The sequence below is a fragment of the Procambarus clarkii genome, chromosome 9, assembly GCF_040958095.1.
Source record: "Procambarus clarkii isolate CNS0578487 chromosome 9, FALCON_Pclarkii_2.0, whole genome shotgun sequence".
Taxonomy (NCBI): Eukaryota; Metazoa; Arthropoda; class Malacostraca; order Decapoda; family Cambaridae; genus Procambarus; species Procambarus clarkii.
Genome location: NC_091158.1, coordinates 48719484 through 48742960, shown reverse-complemented (window position 1 = coordinate 48742960; position 23477 = coordinate 48719484). Strand labels below are relative to the sequence as shown.

General features: G+C 40.8%; 1 protein-coding gene across 1 annotated transcript in view; it reads right to left on the bottom strand.

Annotated features, from left to right (window-relative positions):
* The window catches only part of LOC123751074 (uncharacterized), a 46447-nt gene that overhangs the window by 22447 nt on the left and 523 nt on the right, over window positions 1-23477 (bottom strand). The window contains exon 2 of the mRNA XM_069321531.1: window positions 22940-23222. The gene's annotated coding sequence lies outside the window, so the exon portion shown is untranslated. The remainder of the gene's footprint in view (window positions 1-22939; window positions 23223-23477) is intronic.

The window sequence follows — 23477 nt, the reverse complement described above, 5'->3', positions numbered from 1 at the left end:
GTGTACGATCCGAGCCGTGTGTTGTGTGAGAGGTTACGAAAAATGCGCTGAGCTATCCGTGTACGACCGTCAACGCACGAGGCTATACCAGCTGAGCCTATCCCTGGTATTGCTGACCAGCCACCTACAATGCAGGGGGTCTGTGTAGGGGGTGGGACACTGGGGTGCATGGATGTGAGCCGGCTGTGTAAATGAGAGTAAATACCTTGTGTGTGTTTTTGGTGATTTTAGCTTTAAGCCTGAATTCGAGGTTAGGTGTTCCGTCCCATTTTCTCCAAGCTCCCGGTGGGGTGAAGTGAAATAGGAACGTGTGAGATTTTCACCCTTATTGACATTCATGTCAGTCCAGACGGATTTAGACTGGTGTAGACAGGTGTCCCTGTATGTGTGTGTGTTAGTGAGTACACACGGGAACACAGTTTACATAGATTAGCCAAGTACTGTGAGGGATGTCCAAGTAATATTTATATTCCACTCTGGTAGAATTATAGTAATTCATTCATGATGTTTATTGTGTTCCATGTAATGTAATCTCTTGCAGGTGTGGAAATCCAGTACTGGTCATCATAAGTGCACAGGTAATAGTGTCCGTGTGTAGCACCAGGGATTACTGGTATTTGATTATTGTGGAATGATAACAGAGTGTAGTTATTTCTCATGTTGTGTTCCCCAAGGTTGTGACAAGTGTGGTTGTATATATATGTAGGTTCGTGGCTGACGTGTTAATGTAAATTTTGATAGATTTTTGTGGTGAGCGACAAGGCTGTCGGGAGTGACAGCCGACCGCTCAGTCGAGTAACGTAATTCTCAGGAGTCATTATCGATCGCGGGATCGATAATGAGAGTCCCATTATCAAGTGTAATAATGCGATAATAAGAGTATCATTATCAAGTATAATCACCATTCGATCCTTGTGGTCATGTATGGTGGTATGGTGAACCTTGTGGTCATGTATGGTGGTATGGTGAACCTTGTGGGCATGTATGGTGGTGTGGTGAACCTTGTGGTCATGTATGCTGGTGTGGTGAACCTTGTGGTCATGTATGCTGGTGTGGTGAACCTTGTGGTCATGTATGCTGGTGTGGTGAACCATGTGGTCGTGTATGGTGGTGTGGTGAACCTTGTGGTCGTGTATGGTGGTGTGGTGAACCTTGTGGTCATGTATGGTGGTGTGGTGAACCTTGTGGTCATGTATGGTGGTGTGGTGAACCTTGTGGTCATGTATGGTGTGGTGAACCTTGTGGTCATGTATGGTGGTGTGGTGAACCTTGTGGTTATGTATGGTGGTTTGGTGAACCATGTGGTCATGTATGGTGGTGTGGTGAACCTTGTGGTCATGTATGGTGTGGTGAACCTTGTGGTCATGTATGGTGGTGTGGTGAACCTTGTGGTTATGTATGGTGGTGTGGTGAACCATGTGGTCATGTATGGTGGTGTGGTGAACCATGTGGTCATGTATGGTGTGGTGAACCATGTGGTCATGTATGGTGGTGTGGTGAACCTTGTGGTTATGTATGGTGGTGTGGTGAACCATGTGGTCATGTATGCTGGTGTGGTGAACCTTGTGGTCATGTATGGTGGTGTGGTGAACCTTGTGGTCATGTATGGTGTGGTGAACCTTGTGGTCATGTATGGTGGTGTGGTGAACCATGTGGTCGTGTATGGTGGTGTGGTGAACCATGTGGTCATGTATGGTGGTGTGGTGAACCATGTGGTCATGTATGGTGGTGTGGTGAACCTTGTGGTCATGTATGGTGTGGTGAAACTTGTGGTCATGTATGGTGGTTTGGTAAACCTTGTGGTCATGTATGGTGTGGTGAACCATGTGGTCATGTATGGTGGTGTGGTGAACCTTGTGGTCATGTATGGTGGTGTGGTGAACCTTGTGGTCATGTATGGTGTGGTGAACCTTGTGGTCATGTATGGTGGTGTGGTGAACCTTGTGGTCATGTATGGTGGTGTGGTGAACCATGTGGTCATGTATGCTGGTGTGGTGAACCTTGTGGTCATGTATGGTGGTGTGGTGAACCTTGTGGTCATGTATGGTAGTGTGGTGAACCTTGTGGTCATGTATGGTGGTGTGGTGAACCTTGTGGTCGTGTATGGTGGTGTGGTGAACCTTGTGGTCATGTATGGTGGTGTGGTGAACCTTGTGGTCATGTATGGTGGTGTGGTGAACCTTGTGGTCATGTATGCTGGTGTGGTGAACCTTGTGGTCATGTATGGTGGTGTGGTGAACCATGTGGTCATGTATGGTGGTGTGGTGAACCATGTGGTCATGTATGGTGGTGTGGTGAACCTTGTGGTCATGTATAGTGGTGTGGTGAACCTTGTGGTCATGTATGGTGGTGTGGTGAACCTTGTGGTCGTGTATGGTGGTGTGGTGAACCTTGTGGTCGTGTATGGTGGTGTGGTGAACCTTGTGGTCATGTATGGTGGTGTGGTGAACCTTGTGGTCATGTATGGTGTGGTGAACCTTGTGGTCATGTATGGTGGTGTGGTAAACCTTGTGGTCATGTATGGTGTGGTGAACCATGTGGTCATGTATGGTGGTGTGGTGAACCTTGTGGTCATGTATGGTGTGGTGAACCTTGTGGTCATGTATGGTGGTGTGGTGAACCTTGTGGTTATGTATGGTGGTGTGGTGAACCTTGTGGTCATGTATGGTGTGGTGAACCTTGTGGTCGTGTATGGTGGTGTGGTGAACCTTGTGGTCATGTATGGTGGTGTGGTGAACCTTGTGGTCATGTATGGTGGTGTGGTGAACCTTGTGGTCATGTATGCTGGTGTGGTGAACCTTGTGGTCATGTATGGTGGTGTGGTGAACCATGTGGTCATGTATGGTGTGGTGAACCATGTGGTCATGTATGGTGGTGTGGTGAACCTTGTGGTCATGTATGCTGGTGTGTTGAACCTTGTGGTCATGTATGGTGGTGTGGTGAACCATGTGGTCATGTATGGTGGTGTGGTGAACCTTGTGGTCATGTATGGTGGTATGGTGAACCATGAGGTCATGTATGCTGGTTTGGTGAACCTTGTGGTCATGTATGGTGGTGTGGTGAACAATGTGATCATGTATGGTGGTGTGGTGAACCTTGTGGTCGTGTATGGTGGTGTGGTGAACCTTGTGGTCATGTATGGTGATGTGGTGAACCATGTGGTCATGTATGGTGGTGTGGTGAACCTTGTGGTCGTGTATGGTGGTGTGGTGAACCTTGTGGTCATGTATGGTGGTGTGGTGAACCTTGTGGTCATGTATGGTGGTGTGGTGAACCTTGTGGTCATGTATGGTGGTGTGGTGAACCTTGTGGTCATGTATGGTGTGGTGAACCTTGTGGTCATGTATGGTGGTGTGGTGAACCTTGTGGTCATGTATGGTGTGGTAAACCATGTGGTCATGTATGGTGGTGTGGTGAACCTTGTGGTCATGTATGCTGGTGTGGTGAACCTTGTGGTCATGTATGGTGGTGTGGTGAACCATGGGGTCATGTATGGTGGTGTGGTGAACCTTGTTGTCATGTATGGTGGTATAGTGAACCATGTGGTCATGTATGCTGGTGTGGTGAACCTTGTGGTCATGTATGGTGGTGTGGTGAACCATGTGGTCATGTATGGTGGTGTGGTGAACCTTGTGGTCGTGTATGGTGGTGTGGTGAACCTTGTGGTCATGTATGGTGGTGTGGTGAACCATGTGGTCATGTATGGTGGTGTGGTGAACCATGTGGTCATGTATGGTGTGGTGAACCATGTGGTCATGTATGGTGGTGTGGTGAACCTTGTGGTCGTGTATGGTGGTGTGGTGAACCTTGTGGTCATGTATGGTGGTGTGGTGAACCATGTGGTCATGTATGGTGGTGTGGTGAACCATGTGGTCATGTATGGTGTGGTGAACCATGTGGTCATGTATGGTGGTGTGGTGAACCTTGTGGTCATGTATGGTGGTGTGGTGAACCTTGTGGTCATGTATGGTGGTGTGGTGAACCTTGTGGTCATGTATGGTGCGGTGAACCATGTGGTCATGTATGGTGGTGTGGTGAACCTTGTGGTCATGTATGGTGTGGTGAACCTTGTGGTCATGTATGGTGTGGTGAACCTTGTGGTCATGTATGGTGTGGTGAACCTTGTGGTCATGTATGGTGTGGTGAACCTTGTGGTCATGTATGGTGGTGTGGTGAACCTTGTGGTCATGTATGGTGGTGTGGTGAACCATGTGGTCATGTATGGTGGTGTGGTGAACCTTGTGGTCATGTATGGTGTGGTGAACCTTGTGGTCATGTATGGTGTGGTGAACCTTGTGGTCATGTATGGTGGTGTGGTGAACCTTGTGGTCATGTATGGTGGTGTGGTGAACCTTGTGGTCATGTATGGTGGTGTGGTGAACCTTGTGGTCATGTATGGTGGTGTGGTGAACCTTGTGGTCATGGATGGTGTGGTGAACCTTGTGGTCATGTATGGTGGTGTGGTGAACCTTGTGGTCATGTATGCTGGTGTGGTGAACCTTGTGGTCATGTATGGTGGTGTGGTGAACCATGTGGTCATGTATGGTCGTGTGGTGAACCTTGTGGTCATGTATGCTGGTGTGGTGAACCTTGTGGTCATGTATGCTGGTGTGGTGAACCTTGTGGTCATGTATGCTGGTGTGGTGAACCTTGTGGTCATGTATGGTGGTGTGGTGAACCTTGTGGTCATGTATGGTGGTGTGGTGAACCTTGTGGTCATGTATGCTGGTGTGGTGAACCATGTGGTCGTGTATGGTGGTGTGGTGAACCTTGTGGTCGTGTATGGTGGTGTGGTGAACCTTGTGGTCATGTATGGCGTGGTGAACCTTGTGGTCATGTATGGTGGTGTGGTGAACCTTGTGGTCATGTATGGTGGTGTGAGTAGTAGGATTGATGCCATAGAGCGTCCGTTTTTCTTTTTTCCAGGGACGCTCTATGGCATGATGCCATAGAGCGTCCGTTTTGTTTTTTTCCAGGGACGCTCTACGTCGCAGCCCCATAGAGCGTCCGTTTTTTTTTTTTCCAGGGACGCTCTACGTCGCAGCCCCATAGAGCGTCCGTTTTGTTTTTTCCCAGGGACGCTCTACGTCGCAGGGTTATTTTCAACTTTTAGACCGGTCGTTTTTTTTTTTTTTTTTTCCGGGGCCTGTCTACGCACCCCTAGTTTCACAAACTTGAAGTACGACATAGTGTAACAAACTAGGCTGTTGTAAGAATTATCCAGAGTGGTTTATCGACAAAAGAGAATGGGAAGCTGAGCCGCATGGTGACCTGACCCCCAGGGGAATTCGCGGTGGAAATAACCGACGCTTTGTTCATATCTGCGTATAATGAATCATCCTATAGTATTCAGGAATTTAGAGAAAATTAGCCTTTATTCATTTTGCATTAAAATTGTATTGTATAATAGTACTGGACACAATATCAAGAGTATTCTAATTATTGAGTTTAAGTCACCATCAGTGACGTCACGAATCAGATCTAACTTTTAAAGCGGAGTGACCGGCGGTCATAGGTCATCAGGGGTTGACAGGTCTACTATTTCTCAAAGTTTTAATAACCATCTTTGTGATCGGGAACAGCTCTGCCGTTAGAGGCTTGTGTAATTTAATTCAGTAAAATAATTCAACCAGTCTGGATCAATTAAGTACAACAGAGGTTAATTGTTATAACTTAAACCTGGCTAGTAACTTGGTAGAACTTTGACTGACTAGGCGGAAGGATACAAGGTTCTAGTCTGGGCTAGGCCAGACGAGGACAAATCAGTGTGGTCACGGAAGCAGCTGGGATAAGAGGTCAACATCTTACCTCTCCCCAAGAACAGCCCCCAACACCTAGAGCTGTGGTCGCTCAAGGTATAGTTGCTATTGTTAAGTATAGAAATAGTCTCATTTGCCACTCAGGTCAAGTAGGGAGTGTTAAAGTGATAGGGAGTGAACATATTTAGATTTTGTTTTAGTTTTCTTTTAATAAATTAAATTTGTTATTAATTTGCATTTTATTGTTTCCATGTGTTTTATGTGTATACTTGTCCTGGTCACGTGGTCCACATGAGGCAGAGTTGCATTGGGCGCCGATTCTAACATCGAATCGGAATTATCATTACCGTGTAATTTATTCCACACTCAAGGTCATCGTTTATAGTGGGGATCAAGCCCCTAGGTTGATTAATTAGCGTGATCGATCCAGACCTCGATCATTGCTCTTGTATTACTGGTCTGGTGGTGGCAGCAGAGGTGACTCTAGGGTTTTGTTCAGAGCTTAGGTCACGTCATACTGGGTGTAGAATCCTAAGTCGGTCAATCGTCTTAGGACCACGTGGCGTGGAGTTGGCTTTGGTAAAAGTTTTGGAGTCCCTTGGTTTAGAAATAAAAGTAAGAATACGGGTAGAGGGAGTAGAAAGAAGGAAGTAAAGAGAGAGGACCTCTAACCCGTGTTACAATAGACCGTGCGTTTTTGTTTTTTCCGGGCACGGTCTACGCACCCTGGGTTTTCTCGATTCAACTTGCCTAGGGATTAAAAAGCTGGTCCCTGGCATCCCCAAATTTCGTTGGCTTAGTGACCCTGCACAGACATTGCTAATGGTCAATGACGTCACCAGGTAGCCGCTCAGCATTCCTGCACCGGCATGTTCGAGGAGATTAAAAAGCCGGTCGTAGCATCATGGGTTTTGCGATACAACAGTATCCTTGAAACCTAATATAAAATACCATCATCCCTAGTCTATTTTAAATTTCATATTTACTTCCAACCATCGCCCATTACATTCATCAAAGGGAAACAAGTATGTGAGGGAAGAACATAACTTCAGCACTGCAAGAAGTTATGTGTGTATTTTCAAGTTCGTCCCCTGCTCCCTGTATTTACCCAGGTCTTTTTCCTAAATATAAAACTTATCCAATTCATTCCTATTCTGTTTCATGTCGATACGTATAATAGGTTATAAATATTCCCCTTTAGTATGACCATTCAGTCACACCTCTATCATGTCACCCCTATTTCTTCTTCTTCGTCGTCGTTCTAGAGAATGTAATTTGAGCTATGACAATCTTTCTTGAAGGATCGTTTATTATGCATAGGGCAAAAAACAGTAACCCTGAAACCTAATGTAAAATACCATCAACCCTAGACTATTTTAAATTTCCTATTTACTTCCAACCATCGGTCATTGCATGAAACAAAAGGCGAGCACCACTGCAAGAAGTTATTTGTGTATTTTTCGAGTTCTTCCCCTGTTACCTATATTCACCCAGGTCTTTTTCCTAAATATATAAGTTATCCAATTCATTCCTGTTCTGTTTTATGTTGATACGTATAATGGGTCATTAATATTCCCCTTTACTATGACCATTCAGTCACACGTCTATCATGTCACCCCTATTTCTTCTTCATCATCGTCGTTCTAGAGAAGCACTGCAAGAAGTTATGTATGTATTTTCAAGTTCGTCCCCTGTTACCTATATTTACCCAGGTCTTTTTCCTAAATATAAAACTTATTCAATTCATGCCTATTCTGTTTCATGTTGATACGTATAATAGGTTATTAATATTCCCCTTTACTATGACCATTCAGTCGCACCTCTATCATGTCACCCCTATTTCTTCTTCGTCATCTTCATTCTAGAGAATGTAATTTGAGCTTTGACAATCTTTCTTGAAGGATCGTTTATTATGCATAGGGCAAAAAATAAAATGAAAAAACTGCTATCATTCATTTATATGAAAAAACAGAGCCCTGGGCATTGGAGATTTCAATGCGTTTTCAGTAGTAACCAATATTGTCCTTAACCTCATACACGTCTCACATTCGCTCAAAACATACCTCCCACACCTTACTGTGGCAAATAACAAATAAAAAAATCTCATTCAGTAAAAGCAAGCCTCTCATGTTTTAAAATAAGGCCTTCTGCGGCGCGAGGCGCGCTAAATGCGGATCCCAGGAGGTTCACACATAAGTGTGAACTCTTAATCTGGCTTATTACCTCACCTATACTCTGTGCTTCATCAGAGTTAATATTCAGCTACAATAGCTCGTATTTTGGCTCATTGCTTATATTTTCTGTTATTCATAAACCCGATCAAACCTTCCTAACCTAACCTATCCTAACTTATTATATATAACAAACAAATTCATTCTACAGAACAGTTATTGTTGTTGTTTAGTGACATCGTGAAAAGCGACCTCAGGTATAGGGATAAGGTATTGCTGGCCATTAGCACATAGGTGTGAAGGTATTACAGTACCTTACTGGTCAACTATGTATGACGTCACCAGACAACCAATGCGACCTTTGGCGTCCTACTGGCATGAGTATTTGATGTTATTATTCAAAAATGACTAGACTATCCATCCCCACCTAACCTAATCAGAGGTATAAGAATATACATTTTAGTCATCCACAACTGTAATCATTATTCAGTGATAAGTTCAAAAGTATAACAGAATGCCAAATGTCATACTGCAATTTAAGCAGAATCGTACATCTGGCAGCATAGCAGGTGAGCTGAACATAAGAATAAAGGTAACTGCAGAGGTCCTATTGGCCCATACGAGGCAGCTCCTATATATTTCCACCCAATCTCATTCATGTCCACCCTATGCTTAAAACAACCAAGGGATCCCACTTAAAGTATTAGTTTACAATAATAGTTTTAATAAATAGCTCTTATTCTAGTTTTATACACAACAGCAATTATGAAAACCCTATATCTAGATATTCTACTATAATCCACAAGTAGTTACCACACATCTGGCAGTACAGCGGATTAGTGGCTGTGTTCATAGGCTAGTCAACTGTCCTCACATCCATCAAATAGATATCCAAATGTCGCACCTCAATTCATCCATCTAGCAACTCAGCTGGATGTTAGCCACTATATTCATAGGCTAATCATTTCTACACCTCAAAAAATCCTAGTCTTGCTGCGCAAATCAGCTAACTTGTTTCTAAACCAACACTCGCAAATACAATCGTGCATACCTACACATACTTCAAAACCTATGCATTCATAGAGAATAGCCTAGTTTTTGCCACCATTTCCCCATTAATCAGATGTAATTTATGCCATACACACAGAAAATACAGCATTTACACACCAAATATGCCATTTATGCACAAAATATATTATTTACACTCAAAATATACCATCACATAAAAAAATATGATATTTTCATACAAAATATGTCGGTTGCAAACAAAAATATACCATTTACACAATATTGCATGTACACTCAGAGTATGACATTTACACAAAGTACGGTATTTTGCACAAATATATCAAAATGCTTATTCATTTAGACAATAAAAAATGCACTTTAACCAAAATTACACAATTTCACAAACGTAATTTTCACAAAATACCCACACATTGTCTCATAAACCAAAATACACTTACACCATAAAGATCTATTTTATCAAATTACAGAGCTTACACAAAATACACAATTTTCACACACAAATACAGTTTCACCAGTTACACTTCAACATATTAAAAACACAACTTGCATAAATGCACTATTATCACAAAAATTATTACACAGTTTGTGTAATTATTTTACATCTTTGCACAATTAATACAAGAAAACTTGCTATATAATTACTCAGCTTGCACAATGACAATCAATACCCAAAGGTATAAATAAACAATTCGTCCATATGCAATTACACAACATGCGCAATTAATACACAACTTATACAATATTACACATCTTTCATATTTATTACACACAACTTGCACAAATGCATATCTAGCACAAATACGTGCAATACATAACTACCCCAAATATGAAAATACACAACTAGCATAAATACACGATTTACACAAATACAATTGCGACATTTACACAACTAGCTCAAAAATATAATCAATACACAACTTACCAAAATATGAACAATACATAACTAGCACATATTCATTAAATACACAACTATGCAATTTCCGCAAATACACATACAAAAACATATACAATTAATACATACAACTTGCACAAAACAATACACAATTTATAGAAATATAATCAATACATAATTTCAATAATCATACAACATATGCAAAATACATAATCTGCACAATTAATACACAAGTATAATAATTGTGCTATATATGTACAAACACAACCAACTGGGTCAAACAATACACAATTTGCATGATATTTTTCTGGGTATATTTAGGACATTAATTATAATATGCTGAGTTTAACCAACTCCCCAAAAGTCAGAATTTCACATATAAAAATGTTTCTTATAACTTCCAATGAGCTCAATATATAACATATTCTTTTCCATTAAGATATCAACATTATTAGTGCTAAACTATTCATCTAACATATGTCCACTGTTTTTATGTCTTATTAATACCTTCCTTGTTACATTCTCTCCAATCAGACCACCATATTTATGTATTTATTCAAACCATCTAACAGACTTATTTGTTCTAGCCTTAGTTATGTTAGGGCAGGTGGGGTTAGGTAGAGTCAGTATTTTCTATGATAATTTTAGACAAATTTGCTATATCTTATCAAAATGCATCCTGTTAAAACTTAAATTCATCTAAATCTATCAAAAATATACTTATACTACGCAAATTTGACTAAATTCTACCTAGCTAAACTTACTAAATATGAGCATCCCATATCCTCACATACAAGCCTATGTCGCCTCTGTCCATACATTATATGAGTCTGCCATATAGCACGAACCCCAAATAGGAAAATTTACACTATTTCATAAACATACTAGTTCATTACCCTAAGATATTATATATGTCCTTCCCGACACGACCTCACCAAACCTGACCTAGCATATCCAACCCTGGATTTGGTTAAAGTTGGCGAAATGTATGCTATGCCACCTAAATTTCACCAAATTTAAGGCAATTTCCACCAAATATACCCAAATGTTGTGTATCATAGCATCGCCAAAGCCCATTTTCTCCTATTCCATACTACCCTACACAACCTCACCCAACCTGACCTAGCATATCCAAACCTGGATGTGGTTAAAGTCGGCGAAATTCATGCTATGCCACCTAAATTTGACCAAATATACCCAATGTTTCATATCACAGCACTGCCAAAGCCCATTTTTACCTACATTTTCTACTATTCCATCCTACCCTATGCAACCTTACCTAACCTATCCTACCATATCAAAACAAAGATTTGGTTAAAGTCTGCGAAATTTAAGCTATCCCACCTAAATTCTATCTAATTTAAGGCAATTCCCACCAAATATATCCAAAATGTTCTGTATCACAGCACTGCCAAAGTCCATTTTTACCTACATTTTCTCCTATTCCATCCTACCCTACGCAACCTTACCTAACCTATCCTAGCATATCCAAACCTAGATTTGGTTAAAGTCTGCGAAATTTAAGCTATCCCACCTAAATTCTATCTAATTTAAGGCAATTCCCACCAAATATATCCAAATGTTCTGTATCACAGCACTGCCAAAGCCCATTTTTACCTACATTTTCTCCTATTCCATCCTACCCTACGCAACCTTACCTAACCTATCCTAGCATATCCAAACCTAGATTTGGTTAAAGTAGGCGAAATTTAAGTTATCCCATATAAATTTGACCTAATTTAAGACAATTCCCACCAAATATACCCAAAAATGTTTTGGAACGTAGCACGGCCAAAGCTCATTTTAGCTGAGTTTTCACCTATTCCAACCTGCCCTAGACAACCCTACCCAGCCTCTCCTGGCATATCCAAAGTCAGATTTGATTATAGTTGGCGAAATTTATGCCTTTCCAACCTAAATTTTACCTAATTTAAGACAATTTCTACCCAATATACCCAAAATGTTTTGTTACATAGCTCAGCCAAAGACCATTTTAGCCGAGTTTTCACATATTCCAACCTACCCTACATAGCCTTACCTATCCCTGACCTAGCAGATTTGATTAAAGTTGGGGAAATTTAAGCTATCGCCATCAAATTGGAGACAATTTCCACCAAATATGCCTAAATGTTGTGTATCATAGCACAGCCAAAACCCATTTTACCCACATTTTCACCCATTCCATCTAAACCTGGACCTAGCCTCTGATACTCAGAGACGTGATGTTTTTGGATATGAACCTAAATGCCCGTGCCTAACCTGCAAGAGTCTTGGAGCTTTGTTGAATATTTCTTCGAAAACTGAAGTTTTGGATATGAACCTATCCGCACTGTGCCTAACCTGCTAGGATCTTTGTTGAACATTGTAACCATATTCATAGAAAAGTGATGTTTTGGATATGGACCTAACAGCCCCTCTCCTTTAAAACTTGGAACTGTGTTCAATATTGTAGATATAGTGTTGGGTGTGTGTTTTGTTTTTACACATCAACCCAACCGTCCTGGACCTAACCTCCCTTCATCTAACTTCAAATTTATCGTAAATATGGAAGGACGTGTGGTTTGTGCATCAACCCAATCGTCCTTGACCTAACCTCCATTTATCAAACTTCAAATTTATCATAAATATTTGAGGACCGTGTTATTTGTGCATCAACCCATCCTGGGCCTAACCTCCCTTTATCTAACTTCAAATTTATTGTATTTATGGGAAGAAGGTGTTGTTTATGCATCAACCCAACCGCCCTGGACCTAACCTCTGATACACGAATCTTGGTTCAACATTGCATCATACTCGTAGCATTTTTTTTTTTTTCACATAATTCAACCATCCTCAACCTAACCTCTATTACCTGGGGGAGGGAGGTTAATGGAAAATATGATAATAATGGGAATTTTCTCTACATCAGTTCAACTTAACCATCCTTAACCTAACCTTAGTTAGAAAGGAATATAACTCACCAAAACTATTTAATTACCATTTACCTTATCCTAACCCATAACCAGAGGATTTAGACCCCCCTTTACCTCGAAATTAGAGTACAGGGTTAAATTAGGGAATGATAGGTTTATGTGTGAAAATATATTCCTACCTTAAATATATAGTATAATTTCGAGGTAAAGGGGGGTCTAAACCCTCTGGTTATGGGTTAGGATAAGGAAAATAAGGTAAATGGTAATTAAATAGTTTTTGTGAGTTATATCCCTTTCTAACTAAGGTTAGGTTAAGGATGGTTAGGTTGAACTGATGTAGAGAAAATTCCCATTATTATCATATTTTCCATTAACCTCCCTCCCCCAGGTAATAGAGGTTAGGTTGAGGATGGTTGAATTATGTGAAAAAAAATATGCTACAAGTATGATGCAATGTTGAACCAAGATTCGTGTATCAGAGGTTAGGTCCAGGGAGGTTGGGTTGATGCATAAACAACACCTTCTTCCCATAAATACAATAAATTTGAAGTTAGATAAAGGGAGGTTAGGCCCAGGATGGGTTGATGCACAAATAACACGGTCCTCAAATATTTATGATAAATTTGAAGTTTGATAAATGGAGGTTAGGTCAAGGACGATTGGGTTGATGCACAAACCACACGTCCTTCCATATTTACGATAAATTTGAAGTTAGATGAAGGGAGGTTAGGTCCAGGACGGTTGGGTTGATGTGTAAAAACAAAACACACACCCAACACTATATCTACAATATTGAACACAGTTCCAAGTTTTAAAGGAGAGGGGCTGTTAGGTCCATATCCAAAACATCACTTTTCTATGAATATGGTTACAATGTTCAACAAAGATCCTAGCAGGTTAGGCACAGTGCGGATAGGTTCATATCCAAAACTTCAGTTTTCGAAGAAATATTCAACAAAGCTCCAAGACTCTTGCAGGTTAGGCACGGGCATTTAGGTTCATATCCAAAAACATCACGTCTCTGAGTATCAGAGGCTAGGTCCAGGTTTAGATGGAATGGGTGAAAATGTGGATAAAATGGGTTTTGGCTGTGCTATGATACACAACATTTAGGCATATTTGGTGGAAATTGTCTCCAATTTGATGGCGATAGCTTAAATTTCCCCAACTTTAATCAAATCTGCTAGGTCAGGGATAGGTAAGGCTATGTAGGGTAGGTTGGAATATGTGAAAACTCGGCTAAAATGGTCTTTGGCTGAGCTATGTAACAAAACATTTTGGGTATATTGGGTAGAAATTGTCTTAAATTAGGTAAAATTTAGGTTGGAAAGGCATAAATTTCGCCAACTATAATCAAATCTGACTTTGGATATGCCAGGAGAGGCTGGGTAGGGTTGTCTAGGGCAGGTTGGAATAGGTGAAAACTCAGCTAAAATGAGCTTTGGCCGTGCTACGTTCCAAAACATTTTTGGGTATATTTGGTGGGAATTGTCTTAAATTAGGTCAAATTTATATGGGATAACTTAAATTTCGCCTACTTTAACCAAATCTAGGTTTGGATATGCTAGGATAGGTTAGGTAAGGTTGCGTAGGGTAGGATGGAATAGGAGAAAATGTAGGTAAAAATGGGCTTTGGCAGTGCTGTGATACAGAACATTTGGATATATTTGGTGGGAATTGCCTTAAATTAGATAGAATTTAGGTGGGATAGCTTAAATTTCGCAGACTTTAACCAAATCTAGGTTTGGATATGCTAGGATAGGTTAGGTAAGGTTGCGTAGGGTAGGATGGAATAGGAGAAAATGTAGGTAAAAATGGGCTTTGGCAGTGCTGTGATACAGAACATTTTGGATATATTTGGTGGGAATTGCCTTAAATTAGATAGAATTTAGGTGGGATAGCTTAAATTTCGCAGACTTTAACCAAATCTTTGTTTTGATATGGTAGGATAGGTTAGGTAAGGTTGCATAGGGTAGGATGGAATAGGAGAAAATGTAGGTAAAAATGGGCTTTGGCAGTGCTGTGATATGAAACATTGGGTATATTTGGTCAAATTTAGGTGGCATAGCATGAATTTCGCCGACTTTAACCACATCCAGGTTTGGATATGCTAGGTCAGGTTGGGTGAGGTTGTGTAGGGTAGTATGGAATAGGAGAAAATGGGCTTTGGCGATGCTATGATACACAACATTTGGGTATATTTGGTGGAAATTGCCTTAAATTTGGTGAAATTTAGGTGGCATAGCATACATTTCGCCAACTTTAACCAAATCCAGGGTTGGATATGCTAGGTCAGGTTTGGTGAGGTCGTGTCGGGAAGGACATATATAATATCTTAGGGTAATGAACTAGTATGTTTATGAAATAGTGTAAATTTTCCTATTTGGGGTTCGTGCTATATGGCAGACTCATATAATGTATGGACAGAGGCGACATAGGCTTGTATGTGAGGATATGGGATGCTCATATTTAGTAAGTTTAGCTAGGTAGAATTTAGTCAAATTTGCGTAGTATAAGTATATTTTTGATAGATTTAGATGAATTTAAGTTTTAACAGGATGCATTTTGATAAGATATAGCAAATTTGTCTAAAATTATCATAGAAAATACTGACTCTACCTAACCCCACCTGCCCTAACATAACTAAGGCTAGAACAAATAAGTCTGTTAGATGGTTTGAATAAATACATAAATATGGTGGTCTGATTGGAGAGAATGTAACAAGGAAGGTATTAATAAGACATAAAAACAGTGGACATATGTTAGATGAATAGTTTAGCACTAATAATGTTGATATCTTAATGGAAAAGAATATGTTATATATTGAGCTCATTGGAAGTTATAAGAAACATTTTTATATGTGAAATTCTGACTTTTGGGGAGTTGGTTAAACTCAGCATATTATAATTAATGTCCTAAATATACCCAGAAAAATATCATGCAAATTGTGTATTGTTTGACCCAGTTGGTTGTGTTTGTACATATATAGCACAATTATTATACTTGTGTATTAATTGTGCAGATTATGTATTTTGCATATGTTGTATGATTATTGAAATTATGTATTGATTATATTTCTATAAATTGTGTATTGTTTTGTGCAAGTTGTATGTATTAATTGTATATGTTTTTGTATGTGTATTTGCGGAAATTGCATAGTTGTGTATTTAATGAATATGTGCTAGTTATGTATTGTTCATATTTTGGTAAGTTGTGTATTGATTATATTTTTGAGCAAGTTGTGTAAATGTCGCAATTGTATTTGTGTAAATCGTGTATTTATGCTAGTTGTGTATTTTCATATTTGGGGTAGTTATGTATTGCACGTATTTGTGCTAGATATGCATTTGTGCAAGTTGTGTGTAATAAATATGAAAGATGTGTAATATTGTATAAGTTGTGTATTAATTGCGCATGTTGTGTAATTGCATATGGACGAATTGTTTATTTATACCTTTGTGTATTGATTGTCATTGTGCAAGCTGAGTAATTATATAGCAAGTTTTCTTGTATTAATTGTGCAAAGATGTAAAATAATTACACAAACTGTGTAATAATTTTTGTGATAATAGTGCATTTATGCAAGTTGTGTTTTTAATATGTTGAAGTGTAACTGGTGAAACTGTATTTGTGTGTGAAAATTGTGTATTTTGTGTAAGCTCTGTAATTTGATAAAATAGATCTTTATGGTGTAAGTGTATTTTGGTTTATGAGACAATGTGTGGGTATTTTGTGAAAATTACGTTTGTGAAATTGTGTAATTTTGGTTAAAGTGCATTTTTTATTGTCTAAATGAATAAGCATTTTGATATATTTGTGCAAAATACCGTACTTTGTGTAAATGTCATACTCTGAGTGTACATGCAATATTGTGTAAATGGTATATTTTTGTTTGCAACCGACATATTTTGTATGAAAATATCATATTTTTTTATGTGATGGTATATTTTGAGTGTAAATAATATATTTTGTGCATAAATGGCATATTTGGTGTGTAAATGCTGTATTTTCTGTGTGTATGGCATAAATTACATCTGATTAATGGGGAAATGGTGGCAAAAACTAGGCTATTCTCTATGAATGCATAGGTTTTGAAGTATGTGTAGGTATGCACGATTGTATTTGCGAGTGTTGGTTTAGAAACAAGTTAGCTGATTTGCGCAGCAAGACTAGGATTTTTTGAGGTGTAGAAATGATTAGCCTATGAATATAGTGGCTAACATCCAGCTGAGTTGCTAGATGGATGAATTGAGGTGCGACATTTGGATATCTATTTGATGGATGTGAGGACAGTTGACTAGCCTATGAACACAGCCACTAATCCGCTGTACTGCCAGATGTGTGGTAACTACTTGTGGATTATAGTAGAATATCTAGATATAGGGTTTTCATAATTGCTGTTGTGTATAAAACTAGAATAAGAGCTATTTATTAAAACTATTATTGTAAACTAATACTTTAAGTGGGATCCCTTGGTTGTTTTAAGCATAGGGTGGACATGAATGAGATTGGGTGGAAATATATAGGAGCTGCCTCGTATGGGCCAATAGGACCTCTGCAGTTACCTTTATTCTTATGTTCAGCTCACCTGCTATGCTGCCAGATGTACGATTCTGCTTAAATTGCAGTATGACATTTGGCATTCTGTTATACTTTTGAACTTATCACTGAATAATGATTACAGTTGTGGATGACTAAAATGTATATTCTTATACCTCTGATTAGGTTAGGTGGGGATGGATAGTCTAGTCATTTTTGAATAATAACATCAAATACTCATGCCAGTAGGACGCCAAAGGTCGCATTGGTTGTCTGGTGACGTCATACATAGTTGACCAGTAAGGTACTGTAATACCTTCACACCTATGTGCTAATGGCCAGCAATACCTTATCCCTATACCTGAGGTCGCTTTTCACGATGTCACTAAACAACAACAATAACTGTTCTGTAGAATGAATTTGTTTGTTATATATAATAAGTTAGGATAGGTTAGGTTAGGAAGGTTTGATCGGGTTTATGAATAACAGAAAATATAAGCAATGAGCCAAAATACGAGCTATTGTAGCTGAATATTAACTCTGATGAAGCACAGAGTATAGGTGAGGTAATAAGCCAGATTAAGAGTTCACACTTATGTGTGAACCTCCTGGGATCCGCATTTAGCGCGCCTCGCGCCGCAGAAGGCCTTATTTTAAAACATGAGAGGCTTGCTTTTACTGAATGAGATTTTTTTATTTGTTATTTGCCACAGTAAGGTGTGGGAGGTATGTTTTGAGCGAATGTGAGACGTGTATGAGGTTAAGGACAATATTGGTTACTACTGAAAACGCATTGAAATCTCCAATGCCCAGGGCTCTGTTTTTTCATATAAATGAATGATAGCAGTTTTTTCATTTTATTTTTTGCCCTATGCATAATAAACGATCCTTCAAGAAAGATTGTCAAAGCTCAAATTACATTCTCTAGAATGAAGATGACGAAGAAGAAATAGGGGTGACATGATAGAGGTGCGACTGAATGGTCATAGTAAAGGGGAATATTAATAACCTATTATACGTATCAACATGAAACAGAATAGGCATGAATTGAATAAGTTTTATATTTAGGAAAAAGACCTGGGTAAATATAGGTAACAGGGGACGAACTTGAAAATACATACATAACTTCTTGCAGTGCTTCTCTAGAACGACGATGATGAAGAAGAAATAGGGGTGACATGATAGACGTGTGACTGAATGGTCATAGTAAAGGGGAATATTAATGACCCATTATAAGTATCAACATAAAACAGAACAGGAATGAATTGGATAACTTATATATTTAGGAAAAAGACCTGGGTGAATATAGGTAACAGGGGAAGAACTCGAAAAATACACAAATAACTTCTTGCAGTGGTGCTCGCCTTTTGTTTCATGCAATGACCGATGGTTGGAAGTAAATAGGAAATTTAAAATAGTCTAGGGTTGATGGTATTTTACATTAGGTTTCAGGGTTACTGTTTTTTGCCCTATGCATAATAAACGATCCTTCAAGAAAGATTGTCATAGCTCAAATTACATTCTCTAGAACGACGACGAAGAAGAAGAAATAGGGGTGACATGATAGAGGTGTGACTGAATGGTCATACTAAAGGGGAATATTTATAACCTATTATACGTATCGACATGAAACAGAATAGGAATGAATTGGATAAGTTTTATATTTAGGAAAAAGACCTGGGTAAATACAGGGAGCAGGGGACGAACTTGAAAATACACACATAACTTCTTGCAGTGCTGAAGTTATGTTCTTCCCTCACATACTTGTTTCCCTTTGATGAATGTAATGGGCGATGGTTGGAAGTAAATATGAAATTTAAAATAGACTAGGGATGATGGTATTTTATATTAGGTTTCAAGGATACTGTTGTATCGCAAAACCCATGATGCTACGACCGGCTTTTTAATCTCCTCGAACATGCCGGTGCAGGAATGCTGAGCGGCTACCTGGTGACGTCATTGACCATTAGCAATGTCTGTGCAGGGTCACTAAGCCAACGAAATTTGGGGATGCCAGGGACCAGCTTTTTAATCCCTAGGCAAGTTGAATCGAGAAAACCCAGGGTGCGTAGACCGTGCCCGGAAAAAACAAAAACGCACGGTCTATGTCGTACTTCAAGTTCGTGAAACTAGGGGTGCGTAGACAGGCCCCGGAAAAAAAAAAAAAAAAAAAACGACCGGTCTAAAAGTTGAAAATAACCCTGCGACGTAGAGCGTCCCTGGGAAAAAACAAAACGGACGCTCTATGGGGCTGCGACGTAGAGCGTCCCTGGAAAAAAACAAAACGGACGCTCTATGGGGCTGCGACGTAGAGCGTCCCTGGAAAAAAACAAAACGGACGCTCTATGGCATCATGCCATAGAGCGTCCCTGGAAAAAAGAAAAACGGACGCTCTATGGCATCAATCCCACTACTGGTGTGGTGAACCTTGTGGTCGTGTATGGTGGTGTGGTGAACCTTGTGGTCGTGTATGGTGGTGTGGTGAACCTTGTGGTCATGTATGGTGGTGTGGTGAACCTTGTGGTCATGTATGGTGTGGTGAACCTTGTGGTCATGTATGGTGGTGTGGTAAACCTTGTGGTCATGTATGGTGTGGTGAACCATGTGGTCATGTATGGTGGTGTGGTGAACCTTGTGGTCATGTATGGTGTGGTGAACCTTGTGGTCATGTATGGTGGTGTGGTGAACCTTGTGGTTATGTATGGTGGTGTGGTGAACCTTTTGGTCATGTATGGTGTGGTGAACCTTGTGGTCGTGTATGGTGGTGTGGTGAACCTTGTGGTCATGTATGGTGGTGTGGTGAACCTTGTGGTCATGTATGGTGGTGTGGTGAACCTTGTGGTCATGTATGCTGGTGTGGTGAACCTTGTGGTCATGTATGGTGGTGTGGTGAACCATGTGGTCATGTATGGTGTGGTGAACCATGTGGTCATGTATGGTGGTGTGGTGAACCTTGTGGTCATGTATGGTGTGGTGAACCTTGTGGTCGTGTATGGTGGTGTGGTGAACCTTGTGGTCATGTATGGTGTGGTGAACCTTGTGGTCATGTATGGTGGTGTGGTGAACCTTGTGGTCATGTATGGTGTGGTGAACCTTGTGGTCATGTATGGTGGTGTGGTGAACCTTGTGGTCATGTATGCTGGTGTGGTGAACCTTGTGGTCATGTATGGTGGTGTGGTGAACCATGTGGTCATGTATGGTGGTGTGGTGAACCTTGTGGTCATGTATGGTGGTATGGTGAACCATGAGGTCATGTATGCTGGTGTGGTGAACCTTGTGGTCATGTATGGTGGTGTGGTGAACCATGTGGTCATGTATGGTGGTGTGGTGAACCTTGTGGTCGTGTATGGTGGTGTGGTGAACCTTGTGGTCGTGTATGGTGGTGTGGTGAACCTTGTGGTCATGTATGGTGGTGTGGTGAACCATGTGGTCATGTATGGTGGTGTGGTGAACCTTGTGGTCATGTATGGTGGTGTGGTGAACCTTGTGGTCGTGTATGGTGGTGTGGTGAACCTTGTGGTCATGTATGGTGGTGTGGTGAACCTTGTGGTCATGTATGGTGGTGTGGTGAACCTTGTGGTCATGTATGGTGGTGTGGTGAACCTTGTGGTCATGTATGGTGTGGTGAACCTTGTGGTCATGTATGGTGGTGTGGTGAACCTTGTGGTCATGTATGGTGTGGTGAACCATGTGGTCATGTATGGTGGTGTGGTGAACCTTGTGGTCATGTATGCTGGTGTGGTGAACCTTGTGGTCATGTATGCTGGTGTGGTGAACCATGGGGTCATGTATGGTGGTGTGGTGAACCTTGTTGTCATGTATGGTGGTATAGTGAACCATGTGGTCATGTATGCTGGTGTGGTGAACCTTGTGGTCATGTATGGTGGTGTGGTGAACCATGTGGTCATGTATGGTGGTGTGGTGAACCTTGTGGTCGTGTATGGTGGTGTGGTGAACCTTGTGGTCATGTATGGTGGTGTGGTGAACCATGTGGTCATGTATGGTGGTGTGGTGAACCTTGTGGTCGTGTATGGTGGTGTGGTGAACCTTGTGGTCATGTATGGTGGTGTGGTGAACCTTGTGGTCATGTATGGTGGTGTGGTGAACCTTGTGGTCATGTATGGTGGTGTGATGAACCTTGTGGTCATGTATGGTGTGGTGAACCTTGTGGTCATGTATGGTGGTGTGGTGAACCTTGTGGTCATGTATGGTGTGGTGAACCATGTGGTCATGTATGGTGGTGTGGTGAACCTTGTGGTCATGTATGGTGTGGTGAACCTTGTGGTCATGTATGGTGTGGTGAACCTTGTGGTCATGTATGGTGGTGTGGTGAACCTTGTGGTCATGTATGGTGGTGTGGTGAACCATGTGGTCATGTATGGTGGTGTGGTGAACCTTGTGGTCATGTATGGTGTGGTGAACCTTGTGGTCATGTATGGTGTGGTGAACCTTGTGGTCATGTATGGTGGTGTGGTGAACCTTGTGGTCATGTATGGTGGTGTGGTGAACCTTGTGGTCGTGTATGGTGGTGTGGTGAACCTTGTGGTCATGTATGGTGGTGTGGTGAACCTTGTGGTCATGTATGGTGGTGTGGTGAACCTTGTGGTCATGTATGGTGGTGTGGTGAACCTTGTGGTCATGTATGGTGGTGTGGTGAACCTTGTGGTCATGTATGCTGGTGTGGTGAACCTTGTGGTCATGTATGGTGGTGTGGTGAACCTTGTGGTCATGTATGGTGGTGTGGTGAACCTTGTGGTCATATATGCTGGCGTAGTGAACCTTGTGGTCATGTATGCTGGTGTGGTGAACCTTGTGGTCATGTATGGTGGTGTGGTGAACCTTGTGGTCATGTATGGTGTGGTGAACCTTGTGGTCATGTATGCTGGCGTAGTGAACCTTGTGGTCATGTATGGTGTGGTGAACCTTGTAGTCATGTATGCTGGCGTAGTAAACCTTGTGGTCGTGAACGCTGGCGTAGTGGTTGTAGTTCTTACAATGCCAAGGTAGAGGTAGACATGTGGTTGATAATTGTTTGTAGTGTGGAACTTCAACATCACTCACAGAGAACACCATTAGTGTGTACAATATGTAACACACTGGACACTACTGTGGAGACTATGTATCTGTGGCCGACGTCTTCAGATGAGTGTAGAGATACGTTTGTCCCATGAGACTTACTCATTACTTAATACAGACAATATTTGTAAACTTCCACAAGTAAATTCTAAACAGCATCACACTCAGCTGCCCAGCAAGAAGCAGCATAAGAGCTCACAGCATAACCTCTCCTGCATCTCCCGAGCTTCAAGAAATATTCCCACACTCAGTGATTCCATCTTTTTCAAAAGAAAACGATCTTAACATTCGAGGGGAGACTTAAACTTTGAGGACGTCGGTGCCTGTCACCATCAACTTTACATGTTTTTCCTCAATAAAAAAAAAAGTTTGTTTTAGAAGGGTGAACGATTGGCCCAAGAGATGAACATTTTAGACGCTAGCGGATCTCCCCCCCCTTCTTGATATGGTATTGATTGTTTACATTCTATTATTCCTTGATTAATGAAATACTATTAATCTTTTATTGAACTTTAAAACAAATACTTTTATAAAATAACAAAAATTAAGATTACCACAAACCTCTTTTTTGGTAGACGATGACAACCTGAGGATGTCTGAAGTGCCACCAGCTCTAAACTCCCTCTTTAACCGAGCGCTTTTTGCTGCTTACTTTAACAAAAGCTTAACGCTCGCTGGTTGACCAAAAGCTGTAGGCTGGAGAGTTGTTGAGGAAAGTTTGTCTTTAATCACGTATCACATCACACCAGGACACACTGTGAATGTGTGAATGTGGCCAAGTGTCACACACAGGTCAAGGCCTTGTGGTCACTCAATGGTCAGTACCTCCGGGACACCATGAACACTGTTCACAACAGATAATATCAATACATCCTGGTAAAACCAAAAGCTAGACACTTCACACACACGAGAACTGTTAACAGTACACTACTGACAACTACACTGGCGTCAACGGTGACACGAGAACTGTTAACAGTACACTACTGACAACTACACTGGCGTCAACGGTGACACGAGAACTGTTAACAGTACACTACTGACAACTACACTGGCGTCAACGGTGACACGAGAACTGTTAACAGTACACTACTGACAACTA